Here is a 14,357-nt window from a genome sequence, read left to right as displayed (position 1 = left end):
TTACACCAGCCTTTCAGGTCATACTGCATCATCCAGGTCCTGGCTCCTGTAGGCAGGCTCAGCACAGCAGCAGACCCCACCCAGGTGAACCTCATCAGCTGCAGCGGCAGCACTGGAGGCAGGTCACCAATTTCACACATTTCTCTGCTTCCTGCAGGCCATACCCAGGGTCTTATTTGTTGTCATGGTCTAGTTGTGGAACTGTTCCTCAGTCCACCGGGGATGTCCATGATTCTTACTTTTCCAGTACTTTCTCCTCTCTGAGACCATGTCTACTGCTCTGCACTGAATACCGGGCACCACGTGGACTCCGAATAGTTTTAGAACGGTGCCTTCTACACATCTGCCTTTCATCTCATTTCCCATATTATCCACCAACATTCAATGCATCTCTTGAATTTCATGCTGCACAACATTATCTAAAGTTTCTCAGCTAATGACTCTTTTGGGCTTCCCTCCTCTGCAACCCTGAGGTTAGTACTGTGCTTAACTCATAGAGGACTCTGCAATGCTAAACAGATACATTTTGATGAATCATCATCCTCTGGTGGCAGCATGTATCAAAACTTTGTTGTTTTTTTCTGAACAATAGAGTCAGCAGCAGGCTTTTCCTGTACTATGCTGGTTACTATGTGATTCCTTAAGGCAACATTTCCCTTTTTGCTTCTTCTAGTCTCACTCAACTCCACAGGGAGCATCCAAAGGTGACTGTGACATCACATCTAAATCCTTTCTCAGGACCACTCCCCAGTCCAGGCCTTGAAGCTGGAGAACCCCCAGGCCTTTTCCTCATGGAGGAACAAATGACTAACTGGAGGACGGTATGGCTCGTCATCTTCTCTATAGTGTGATATCATCCACCCTGCTTGTGTATGACATGGAGGTGGCTTCAGCATCACACTGCAGAGTCCCCAAAGTTGGACTGCTAAGGACCAATGCAGTCAGCCTGTTGAAGTGAACTGAAAGCGTAGCTCTGAATGACAACAGATGTCATCCTCCATGTTCTCCTCTGTGATGCTGTGACCCTCACTCAGGACTACTTTCCCATAGATGACAGGGTTCTGAGTGATTCTTAGTGGGTCATCTGTATCTCCAGCTTGATGTTCCTGCTTTCTTCCCTCCAGGAATAGTCAGCCAGCAGAGAGATGGATCAGGGGTTGGTGCTGGGTCAGCTGGGGAGAGGCTGACATTGTACCTCTGAAGGGCTCAGAGCTATAAGGGTTATGTTTCTGCAGGGAGCCTTGGCTGTGGAGTGGAGAATGTCTTCAGTTCAAGTTTTCCAACAGCTTCCCCTGGCTTCCTGCAATCACGCGAGAGGTGCTGTCAAAGAAGGAAAAGAAATCAGACCTACAAACAGCTTTGATGGATTACTGGATAGATAAAATCATAGTCTGTTCACACATATGGATTGATATACTCCACAACAAAATACCCCCAAATGTCATGGTTGGGGGATGGGCATCATGGGTGGAGCACTTGCCTGGGATGCTCAATGCTTCATTATCCGCTCTAGTTTCAGCCCCTCCATCTCCAGGAGGAGGGTCTTGTTCTGGGCTTTGGCCTGGACCAGCTCCTGCTTGACATTTTCGATCCTAAGGAGAAAGGGAAATGGGCCAGGTGGGGACTTGCAACATCAGGTGTGGTACTGCTCAGTCCCCCGCTGCACTGTGCCACATAGTTAACATGAGGTCACTCTCTGCAGATGGGTCATAGAGTACCTGGACCTGGAACTTTTCTCAGCCTTTAACAATTGTTAGAAGTTGAACTGAGAACTGCAAGCTCTCTGCTCTACTAGAAAAACTGCATATTTCTCCTATAGTCCAGGTATGATATTTTGAGAACAAAGTGCACAGCAATGCCAGGGTCACAGCAGAAGACAGACACACTTGACTTTAATGATGACCTACTGAGTGACCTCCACATGTCCATAGAGACACAGCCCTGCTACATGGGCACCACAAGGGCACAGGCTAGCTCAGTCCTCCTGCCCAGCACTCACCTTGCTTCCAGGCAACATGCTAATCAGAGCCTGAAACACTAGTACAACATTTCCCAAAATGTGTGCCTGAGAACACCAATCCTGCAAGGACTTCTGCAGGAAACACAAGCAGCTGTGGTCTCTGAGGACTTGACTTTGGGAAACTGCATTCTGGACCTCGGGGGAGTCTGCCACAGCACACTACAGTGAAGGCTCTGATCAGCCCTGCAGCAGAGACACCTGCCTGTCTGGGTTCAACCTGGCAATTTCAAACCTATTATACCCAGAGAAGACTTTCCCTGGGAAATTGATGAGGCCCGTGGTGGAGAGCCTGTGCTCTGCAGGAATGTTCAATGCTGCCCCAGGTGGGAATCACAGCTCTGAAGATCAGGTTCCAGAATGAAAATTAAGCTTCAGGGGACACCCTGCCCTCAAAATTGACTTTCCCATCTGCTCAGCGAAGGGCCACCACAGAGGGAGAGGTTTGTGGGGAGAACTGAGACAGTATTCTCCTAAGACACCAGAGAGCTTAGGAAGAGGAAAGGAACACCATTCTCCAGGCACATTGTCAAACACAACGTTTCCTGTTTTTATTGATTGAACTGTCACAATATTCTGAGGTGTTTTCTTCCTGGCTGTTTCTGGAAGTCCTGTAGATGACTAGAACCCTCATAGGTCAGGGCCCCAGGCAAAGAGGACTCATTAGGCTCCCTCCCCATCCTGGGCTCCTACCTCTTAGCTGAGGTGACTAAGTGGTGCTGCATCCGGACTACGATGTCCCTTCACTGGATCAGCCATTCTAGCTCCCTCAGGAGGTGCTGGGCATCAGCTTCCAGTCTATTTTACTATTCATCATTAGGAGATTATGTTCTTAGTGGAAGGTTAGACCATACACACACACACACACACACACACACACACACACACGCACACAGATGAGAGAGAGGAGAGGAGAGGAGAGGAGAGGAGAGGAGAGGGGAGAGAAGAGAGAGAGAGAGAGAGAGAGAGAGAGAGAGAGAGAGAGAGAGATGCAGTCATGTGTTTAGTTTTCTGGATGAGGCTAGTGGAAGAGGAGAACTCCTGGGAGACCAGGGAAAAGAAGGTCAACTTTCATGGACTAGAAAACAGTGGGCTGAGAACAGAGCTCAGTCAGGAAAGCCTTGCCTTGTAAGTAATAGGACATCAATTCCATCTCAGAAGCATGAAAGAGAGCAAAAAGGAAGGTGTGAATCACAATCTTGAAATCCTACTGCACAGGAGGCAGAGTCAGGGGGATCCCTGAGGATCCCTGACCAGCTAGCCAAGCTTGGCTGAACTGCTGCTTTTTTCTCAACTCTAATAAAATTATCTTTGAGGTTCCTTCTAAGTTCAGCTTTGATTTGTTTGTTGTTGAGGATAAGAACCTAAAAAGAGGGGCTGGAGTGATGACTCAGTGTTTAAGAGGACTGGCTGCTCTTGTAGAGGACCCAGGTTCAGTTCTCAACACCTACATGGCACTTAACCATCCATAACTCCAGTTCCAGAGTATCCAGTGCCCTCTTCTGCCCTCTGACCACATTGCATGACACAGGTGTACTTACATACATGGTGACAATACATTCATATACATAGAAATAATAAATAAAAATAAAAAAAACCCTAAAAAGAAACTTGAGTAACACCCAGGCCAAAACTTATTTCCACTCCCAGGAACTTTTTCCAACCTGAGATTCAGTGATCATCCAGGTAAACATCGACCTCCCTCAGATAGGGCTGACCTCACAGGAGAATCATCACTTCGTATCTGCACAGGGCTCTCCTACCTGCAAGCTTCTTTCCACCTGGGATCATATAGGATCCATGCAAAGGAAAAGAGCCACAGGGTCCAGAACTCAGACACACATCCTGCTATTAAACACCAAGTGCTGAGCTTATTGCACCCTCTTAACACAGTGACATGTAGGTGTGTGATCATGTAGTTGACATATCTCCCTCAAACACCTGCAGGCTCCAGCAGAGATGGGAGGGATTGCCTCCCAATAACCCAGTTTGTCACAAGAGGCTGACATCCCAGAAACGCTATAAATGATCATAGAAAGAAACACTTGAAAGGAATGTAGGTGGGTGGCTAGGTGGGTGAATAAATTATTGATGGATGAGGGCATGGGTGTGTGGATGGGCAGACAGGTGGGCAGTTAGATGGGCAGATGGGTGCAAAACAGCCTACCCACAGATGTCAGTCCATATCTGATGCTGCTGAATGTGGAGTTTGCCCATCTCCTGGTTCTTCTCACTGCACATCTTCATGTCCTCTAAGTGCTGCTGCAGCACCTTCTGCTCCCCCAGCAGCTTTCTATTCTCCTCCCTGATCCTGTCCACTTTGTCCTTGAGATGAGTCCCCTCACACAGGAGCCAGCTGAGGAGGTTGCTGAAATGCCACAGGCCACATAGTGAAGCCCAGTCAGACTGCACCTGCCAACCCCACTTCCAGGTACCACCAGCCCTGCCAGGACCCAAGTCCCTAGGAAAACCTTAACAGGATCCCACAAGAGCCACGCCAGTAGCACTCAGGGGTAGGCCAATAGCAGATACCAGCCAAATCCCAAAAGGAGTCAAATCACTTCTGGAAACTGAAACAACAGGGATACATGCATCTCCTAGGAAAGGAGACAGTCCCACTGGTGCTTGTATGTCCAAGGTAACAGGGAAACACCACCTGGCAGGGTGAAAATACACTCTTATGGAAGCTAGAAGACCATCAGGGAGCACATTCCTGTAGAACAGTTCCCTAGGCAACTGGCTCAGTACAGCTTCAGCCAAGTCCAATGCTGCCTGACCTCCCTCCTCATGGTGTAAATTGCTCTTCTGTCTACCAGTTTCTAAAGCTGGCAAGATGATGGAAAGGATGAACAGTCTCTGTCACACAGGCAAACTAAGGCCCAAACACACAAATCCTCTCATAGAAAGCAAGTAGCTTGCTAAGAGACAGAAGCAGGACTAGCACCAGAGCCCCTGACTCTCTAGTCCAGAGAAAAAGAAAAAGAAGGACAGAGGCAGCCACTCTATAAGTGCCAGGGTTCCTGCCAAGCCCGGTATTCACTGGAAGAAGCCTGTCTCCTTTGCCACTTCCTTGCACTTCTCTGAGGCCTTGGTGTGCTTGATCTTCCTTTCCCAAAGGTCTGACATGACCTGAATATGCTCCATCTTCATAATTTCAAGGTCAGTATTCAGCCTGTGGTAGAGCCTGGCGCCAGGAGCACAGCATTAACACAGGCCTCAAGAATCACACAATTTCAGTCTGTGTCCTGTACTACACCAGCCCAGTGGCTCCCACATGCTCCTACACACTGTGACCTTCTCCTGTTGTTCGTTAAACTTGCTGTCCTGGCCCCATCCCAGCAGATGTTGGGTGTCCAGATGCAGGAAACCAGACTGTATCAGCTCTCTAAATGGTCCTGGAGGGAAAGACTTGCTCTTTATGAAGTTTCCAAGAGTCTGTGGCACAGGACTGGGTTCACCACAAACCTGTGCTGAAGGTTCTCCTGTGTTCAGAACAGTGATTCTCAATCTTGGGTCTCATCACACTAGTGCCCAGGCCACATACAACAGCATTTCTTAGGGTGAGACTCAACATCATCATGGCTTCATTTATTCCCCAGGTGAGCACACTGGCCAAGACAGTGTGGAGATTCCAGATCAGGGTACTGTATCGCCTTGATACTTGAGACACATGAAAATCCTTAGGCTTCACAAAACTGTCACAGAACTTCTGACAACCATGATCAAGAGGGTTGAACACATACACAGAGAGACAGAGAGACAGAGAGAGAACAATAGGATGTAAAAGACAGAGAGAGAGAGAGAGAGAGAGAGAGAGAGAGAGAGAGAGAGAGGATGCAGAAAACAGAGGATACAGGGAGAGGCCTGTTGTCTCAGGGTTGAAGTCTCAGAACCAGACAGGAGCAGTGAGGAGCCCCAGGCCTTCCCGTGAACAGTGAGATGCACCAAATGGGAACAGGCACTGACAGCTGCTGACAGGAGCATCCACCACACAATCACCTGCCAGGAAGTACACAAAGACTCAACACAACTCACACATTCTAGCCTCTTATGAAAGAGGCCACCAGTTATACCCTCTTCACATACATGATAGGAACACACACTACCACCACTTCAATCCCTAAGCTGTGTGACTCAGTTCACAGGCTCTGGTTGTCATGTGGAATAAGCATCACAGCCTGTGTCCTACCTTGCTCCTGCCCTGGCTTCAGGTTCTCCTGTGGAAGCATCTGGGGAGAGGAAACCTCTGTGCAGCTCCGGGAACCCAGGAGGTAAGGAGAAGTAGCAAAGATACAAATAGGATAAGACAGTCACCAGGGAGCAGGACACACTGACTACCTGCCGTCCCAGGGCCCCCCATTGGTGATGGAGGCCAGGTGATTGCGCAGCTCATCTCTCTCGCGGATCATCAGCTGTAGTTGAGTGGTCAGGTTTGCCACCTCCTCGTTTACCTGCTGCCTGGCATGGAGGGGTGTTGGGGATTCTGGCTCCTCAGCTGTCCCTGTGGGTAGAAAAACACAAGTGAACTTGCACAGTAACATCAGAGTGGGCAGACCACTCTGTCCCAAGAAACAGCCTGAGGAAAAGAACTTGCTTGGAACCTTAGTGGTGCTCCTAAGGAGTAGGGGAGCTTCCCAAAGCTGGGGCCCAAAGCTATGTCCTTTCCAGACCTACAGCAGCCAGACAGTGGTTTTAGCCCATACTGCATTCTCCTTGCCCTTAGACATGCTCTAACTAGCCCAGCCATGCTGGCTTGGAGGACACTGCCAGCTCACAGCTGATGTGATGCAGATGAGTCCTGGGGCCTATAGTGCTGAGCCCCAAGCAAGTCCTCATCACCTGAGTACAGGACCTAAAGAATCTGTGCCTGTGACATTCATCTCCACAACAAACCACAGGTGGGCACAGCAGATTCATCCCCACATCAGAGATGAGGAACTGTGGCCCACTCAGGAGAGGCATCTGAGAGATGAGCTCCAGACTAAAGACTTGGGGCACTGGGACTACACCCTGAGCCTCCAGCTCCCAATCAGTCGATCTATGCATCATTTACTTCCTGCCAGGCAGTGTATGAAATGCTGTTCACTCACACCCCATTCTATTCCCCAAAAGTGAATGTCGTCTTTACTTAGCACACCAGGAGACATAACCTTATCAAGATTAAATAATGTGTTCAGGTCATAGGGCCTGTTAGACACAATACTGGGAAATGGATCTCTAACAGACCGCAAATCCAAGAGTTTAAACTAAAAGTTTCTGAACATTTTTATTTGGGGTGTGTGTGTGTATGTGAGGGGATCAAGCCACATTTCTAGCAAATGCCAGGTATGTACTCTCATACTGAGCTTCCCTCTAGTCATCCTTTCTAAACTTTTTGTACTTAGGACCACTGAAAACTCTTAAAACCATGTATGTATGGTTTCCCTCTGAGTCCAGAAGACAGTGTATGATACATTGGAACTGGAGTTACAGGTGGTTGTGAGTCAACTGACATGGGTGCTGGGAACCAAAGTTGGGTTCTGTGGAAGACCAGCAAGTGCTCTGAACCACCAGGTCACCTCTCCAATCCCTGTCTAGGAATATCTAGATTAGAAATTAAAATAAATAAATATGGGATTGGAGAGATAGCTTGGTGATTAGGAGCACTGGCTGCTCCTGCAGAAGACCAGGATTCAAATTCTAGCACCCACATAGTGACTAAGAACTGTCTGTAACCCCAGTTCCAGGGGATCCAACTCCTCCTTCTGTCTTCCACTGGCATTGCACAGTGAGATATCTCAGTGGGTAAATGTGCTTGTCACAAAAGCCTGACTCTGAGCTGGATCATCCCCAGAACCCACAGTAGAAGGAAAGAATCATCTCAAAAAGTTTTCATTTGACTTACACACTTGAGCCATGGCTTGTGAGTGAAAACACTGTCACCCATACATCGTGCACACAGATACACATATGCATATATGATAAATAAATTAAAAATAAAATAAGGAAAAATCCTTCCATATTCAACACGGTTTTTAGTGAACAACTGACTACCCTTTCCATTATACCACAAAGTTATACAGTGGAATGAAATGTGACATTGCTCTGCACTGGATAATGGGCCCAACATTTTGCTTCCCATAGACACCTGAGTTTCATCTCTGTTTAATGTCACATGCAATGGATGGAAACTTTGAAAGTTCCACTGAACACCTGTTGAGAATGAAAATGTGAAAGGCCAGGTACATCCAAGTCCTGACAGAAGCAGCTGGAGCTCACAGGTCCCTGAGCGGACGTCAGGGACACCAGGTCAGGATGAGACCATTTGTTCCGGGTCATAAGCATGTTCTAGCAGCACCAAAGAAACATCTGGAGTCTCTCTACAGAACTGAGGAGCGCTAGGTGCCAACAGCCTGTCTCAGGGAGATGAGGGAATCTGCAGAGTCTGAGGCAGCAGAGAGCTGGATCTCTAACTCTGAGGGGCACTGGGGAGGGAAGAAGAGGAGGCCAGACAGAAGGAGGGGCCACCAGATCCATCCCATCCTGCATGTTATCTCAGGGTCTGAATGGGCAGTCCTGGACCAGCTGGCAACCCAGACACCAAAATGCATAGGGGTATCTGTGTAACCCAGCCTGGCTGCTGATTCCTGCACCATGTTCCCATCTTCATCTCATTAGCATCCAGCTGCCCCCCAGGGTTATACTGGCATCACAACTGGGGAACCAACACCCATAAGAACAAACGATGGGACACCACGGCCCACATACAGAACCTACTCTGACAGGACATTCAAGTCCTCAAGTACTACACTACACTGCTTCCCAACAGAGATGAACTTCTGCTGTCCCCACACCCTATTGTGAGCACCCAAGGAACTTATCAAGGTGAAGACCAGCAACCCTGAGAACCTCACAGGTGGCAGGCTCTCTGACTTGGTCATGATGACTCCTACCCCACAGTTGTCTCCTAGCAACCACAAATCCCACCATGGCTGTCTGGACTCCTCCCTACTTTGGGATGTTACTATTCCAAGGTAACCTCAGGAATGCACTTGGGCGTACCAGACCAGGACAAAGGCTGTGAGCAGAGGTGGGGTCACAGACTGCAAAAAACAGACTCAACTGTTTTACCATCCTGCAAATCCTTGCCTTCTCTGGTCATCTGGACTAGTGTGGTTACCACTACACACTCCCAAGGATGAGAGGTGGGAAAGGTCACGGACATCGCTGAGAAGGGTTCTTGTCCCTGGCTCCTACACTCAGTTCATAGTTAAACAGGATGCAGTCAGGCTTCAGAGGCTTAAGCATGTGGTGTAGAAGCCAAGGGGAAAAGTGGAGATGCCCAGAAGCAGTCAGATGGTGCAGGAATGCCCGCGTTACCTGTGTACTGGCTCCAAACACTGGAGGTTGAAAGACAAGCAATTCTACGGCAGAGCATGGTCACCACACTTACCAAGCCAGGACTGACAGCCCCGAAGAACCAGAGCTGGCAGCAAGGATCCCAGTCCTTGTCCTGGGCCACCACTTCTTACAGCACCTCAGCTGCACTAGACACCTTCTGACTAACTCATCTGTTGACCCAAAAAACTGAGGAGAGTCTGCCAGGGAATGGCACCCAAAAGTCTCATGTCTCCTAGTGCTTCTGCTGTAAGTCTAAGAACCTCAGCCTTGACCAGCGGGGCTTTTCTCTCGATTGCTGAGGTTGAACAGACACCACACTTGAAGGACTCCACTGGGGTAACACTCTGTCTTGACTTGGGGATACTCTTAGTCCCTCCCTGCCTCCTGCAGGCCTCTTAACCTACTCAGAGTCAAAGCTGGGTCCTCCTAGCACAGCAGCTGCAGCCTTGACAGTTCCTGGCTCTCTGGCCTGACGAACTACTGCCCTGAAATCCTTGACTGTCAAGAACTAAGACAAGCAGGTAAGTCAAATTGCTCCCTAGTGACTCACTGCTCCAGAGCCCCATTTCTGGAAGGACCAGCTCAAGTCCTACCTCCTCCAGGAAGCTGCCCTGTAACCTATTAGAACTCACTATGCCTTCCCCAGGACCATCTCCTCCTTGATGGTCTCCCCAGAGACTGAAGACCAGCTTCCTCTGGCCTCTCTCTGGTCTCTCTATGCTCTCCGTTCTCTCTCCCAAATAGCCTGGTCAGTCTTGCCAAAATGTCTATAGTGAACCCAATAGGCACTGAGAAAATGCTCCTCCAGGAGTCACTGTCTCCTCAAGACTGATGGCATCACCAAAGTTTGTCAAGGACTCTCCAGGACAGAATAGAATGTCTAGGGAAGGGACTGCTGAGGTTAAAGGAACAGCCCTCAGCTCTCTTCTAATTGGCTCTCCACCTATTTACCAGAAGTCAAGCTGCCCTACTATGGGCCTTCCCAGAATGCAGTGCCTCCTCCTGCCCCAAAGCCACAGATCTATCTCAGCCCCATGAGAAAACAATCACACCATCCATCTGTGGGGACTCAAAGGATTACTTTCCTAACACTGAGCAGAAATGTCACTTCCCCTCCTTAGAATCCCCTACTCATCTGAGGTGAAAGAGAAAAGGATACTGTGAAACTGGGCCTGGGTGAATGTGGAGCAGGAAAGCTCAGCCATCTGCAGTGTAGAAGCTTAGAAACACAACCCAGGCAGAGCACAGGGCTGGTTCCCATGTGGGATTTGGCCAGGGGATGGGGTATGCTTAGAGAAGCCACAGTCCTAGCTGATGAAAATTGTCCTAAGAGACCTCAAGAGAAAGACAGTGCAGCCCTCAGCTTGTGGACAAAGATGTGATGAGCTATTGGAAGAGGAAGCTAGAGTGGTGAGGCTCCTGATGTGATTGGTTGGTACCAACCACCAGGAGAAAACAATTCCAGACAAAGGCTAGTGTGCCCCCAGCCCTATATTAAGGAAAACATGGCCAGAAGGTTGGTAACTGAGGCTAGATAGAGCTACATTGTGAGATTCTATCTCAAAACACACACACACACACACACACACACACACACACACACACACACACACCAGATAAAGTCTGTAGATTTGGGTCAATTGGCAGAGTATGTCCTCACATGCACGGAGCCCAGGGATCAGTCACTTGCACAATACTCACTGCATGTGGTGGCTCCACTTGTGATCCCAACATTTGGGAAGTCAAGGCAGGATGATCAGAAATTCAAGGTCATCATTGCCTAATTACTAGTTCAGGCCAGCCTGAAATACAGGAGACCCTGTCTGAAAAGCAAAATAGAAACCCTCCCTCCTTAAAAAGCCTCAGGTACCAATCCCTCTTCTCTTGAGCAGAACCTTCCATTCTCCCCTCCACTGTTTCATCTTGAGGAGATGCAGCAGGAAATTGGCAACGATCTTTCTATCCTAAGCACCAAACTTGTGCATTTCCTTTGGTCCATAGAGAGAGACTTAAAATAAAATTGGGCATTTCCATGTGATTTACTAGCACCGTCCACCCCTGCTGGTGCACTAGTGTGCCTATGAAATGCACTGCCTCTCACTGCTGATGTTGGGCAACAGGAAGTGCTAGGTCCCGACGACAACTCCATGACCCCCTCAGGGACTGGACAGACGCAATCACAGACACTCTGCTTCCCTGCCTGGACATTACATTAAGTTGACCCATGCAAACGTGGTAGACTGATTAACCACAGATGTTGGAGCCCCCTCTCTGCCTTCAGAGTTTCTGATGGTCAGTTCAGGGTGGAGTTCAGGCACCTGTATCCCTAATAAGTGTCCACACATACTGACCCATGTGTCAGATTAGTGTCATGGATCTGGACACAGACCAGCAACCCAGCTCTCTCAGTGAGTGGAGACCCAGCCCAGGGTCTCTGGGGAAGGAGCCTTTGTTTATGAGGAGATTTCTGAGGAACAGTCACTTCTTCCTCTAGACTGTTAATAATATTGGAGATATTCTTCACTTGTGATGTCTTACATGGGGCAACAGTGTACAACAAAGGGGATTCCCAGGAATGGAGAGATGGTTCAGTGTTTAAGAGCATGGGCTGCTCTTGTAGAGAACTCAGGTTCAGTCCTCCACACACACCTCAGCTAACAATTGTCCCTAATCCAGTTCCAGTAGATCTAATGGCCATTTCTAGCCCCTCAAGCATTGCACCACACAGGTAGACTTATGTACATGCAGGTGAAACACCCATAAAGACGAAATAAAAATAACTTAAAAAAATAACCTCAGAATTTTAGCTGGGCATAGTGGCACATACCTTTTATCCCAACACCCGGGAGGGTGAGGCAGGCAGATCTTAGAGATCCAGGCCAGCATGGTTGCATAGTGATTTCCAGATGAGTGTGGTTACATAGTGATTTCTAGGCCAGCTGGGGTTACAGGAAAATCCTGATTCTAACAACAACAACAACAACAACAACAACAACGATAGTAATAATTCATGTAACTAGGAAAGTAGAAATTCCTATTAATGCATTCAAATTTCTTTTCTCTCTTAAGATTTTTATTTTATTCGTGTGTGTGTGTATGTGTGTTACCTACAGAGGCCAGAAGTGGGGGTCAGATCCCCTGTTGCTAGAGTTACAGGTGGCTGTAAGCTTCCCAATGGGGGTCCTACAACTCAGCATGGGTTCTCTCTACAGGCAGGAAGGACTCTTAATCACTGAGAAATCTTTCTAGCCCGCAGGTATTTACCATTGCCTAGACAGTGCCTAGCAGCCCCATGGTGGACCTCACACTCCCTGATGCTTTCAGGCCTGCTGGGACATCTGAACTCTGCTACAGGTATCCTCCCATGCACCTGAGGGGGCCGAGTCCTGTCACAATATGTGTGGCCTGATCATGGTCATACTTGCTATAGGACATCACAACATTTCTTCACTGGTGAAGGGAGTTGGCCTGGGTGTTCACAGCTACTTGCACTCAAAGGACGACGTCAGCTGTGAGTAGATGAACAAGAAAAGCAAATCTTGGTTCCTGGGAGTCTGGGAGGATTGGCCACAGTGATACAACTAGCCCTGCAGGAAAGAACTGGGCATGGCCAATACAAGCTGAGTTTGCTGCAGGACACCCAGCAGAGCTTTGCTCTCAGTCCTTCATGGACTCCTAGGAAGTATCTGGTGGACATTGCTGGCCCTCAGCACAAGACCTGGCATGCCTCAGGTTCACACAATTGAGCCAGGCATGGTGTTCCACACCTGTAAGTCCTATACTGGAGAGGCAGGTTCAGTGACAGTCACCACAGCTGCAAGCATTTCATGTGCACTATGTACCAGGCACTACAGAAGACCTTCACATGAATGATCATCCCTAAACCCCCTCACAGTGACCTTGAGAGTCAGACACTATTACATCTCTCTCTCACATGAGGAAAGTGAGGGAAATAGAGGCTTAGTCATCTGTCCAAGGTCATCAGAGAGAAGGGCAGTTGGGCTTTGAACCCTAACATTGATCGTAGAAATCAGGCTGATAGGATGTTCAACGAGATGCAAGTTCTACACATGCAGGGACCTCTCTGAGATCCTAGAAAGTATTCTTGTATTTAAGTGTCCACACAATAACACTGCAAGTAGACTGGTTAGATGGCAGTAACATCCTTTACAGGGATGGCTAGCTTGTGTCCTGTGTCTTCTGCTCTGAGAACAGCCTCTGGAATGTGTGCCTGAGGAGGCGGGCCTGGAGGGAGGGCTTGGATACACATGCACAAGCCCTGAAACAGAACCTGGCACAACTGGTGACAATGATGGAGACTCCAGATGTCTCTAGAACCCATACATGCTGAACAAAGCAGGGAATGTCATCAAGTGAAGTGTTAATGTGCTTCAGCTGTGAACTTGGCGCATCTGGGAAGACACAACCTCCACTGGGGATGTTTCTCTATCCATCCATCCTCTCGGCCTCTCTGTGGGACTTTATCTTGATTATTGAGTGAGACATGAAGGCCCTGCCCACTGTGGGTGGTTCTATTTCTTGGGTGGAAATCTAGGTTGCATAAGAAAGCAGGCTGAGCACAGGCCAGAGGAGCAAGTCAGTAAGCAGTGCTCCTCAATGATGAACTGTGGTATAAACTGAAAGGAACATTTCCCTCCACAAATTGGTTTTGGAGTGTTTTAACAGAGTAATGGAAAGCTAACTTGAAAAGCTCACTTACTCACCTGGGAACCAAGGTGTCAAACAGCAGGAAATGGGGCCAATCTCTAGACAGAAATACTGAACTGCTTAGATTAGATGGAGTCAAATAATTTCCTTATTTCTTTCCAAGAAGTCCAGAAGAACCAGGAGTGGTGGCTTATGCCTGTACTCTGACTAAAAGGCTGAGGCAGGAGGATTACCATGAATTCTGAAAAAGATTTTGACTCAAAGAACAATAGAACAAACAGGTCCAAATAAT

The 14,357-nt window shown here is 48.3% G+C and overlaps 1 long non-coding RNA gene across 1 annotated transcript in view; it reads right to left on the bottom strand.

Annotated features, from left to right (window-relative positions):
- Positions 1 to 1,486: 1,486 nt before the first annotated feature.
- LOC103729889 overlaps positions 1,487 to 14,357 on the bottom strand; it is a 50,463-nt gene continuing 37,592 nt past the window's right edge. The window contains exons 2-3 of the long non-coding RNA XR_001872324.2: positions 6,356 to 6,518; positions 1,487 to 1,592 (exon numbers count right to left, since the gene is read on the bottom strand). This is a non-coding gene — a long non-coding RNA (uncharacterized LOC103729889). The remainder of the gene's footprint in view (positions 1,593 to 6,355; positions 6,519 to 14,357) is intronic.

Source organism: Nannospalax galili, unplaced genomic scaffold (assembly GCF_000622305.1).
Source record: "Nannospalax galili isolate Female #2095 unplaced genomic scaffold, S.galili_v1.0 scaffold1753, whole genome shotgun sequence".
Lineage (NCBI taxonomy): Eukaryota > Metazoa > Chordata > Mammalia > Rodentia > Spalacidae > Nannospalax > Nannospalax galili.
Note: the sequence above shows the minus strand (reverse complement) of the source record. Positions and strands in the feature narration are given on the sequence as shown.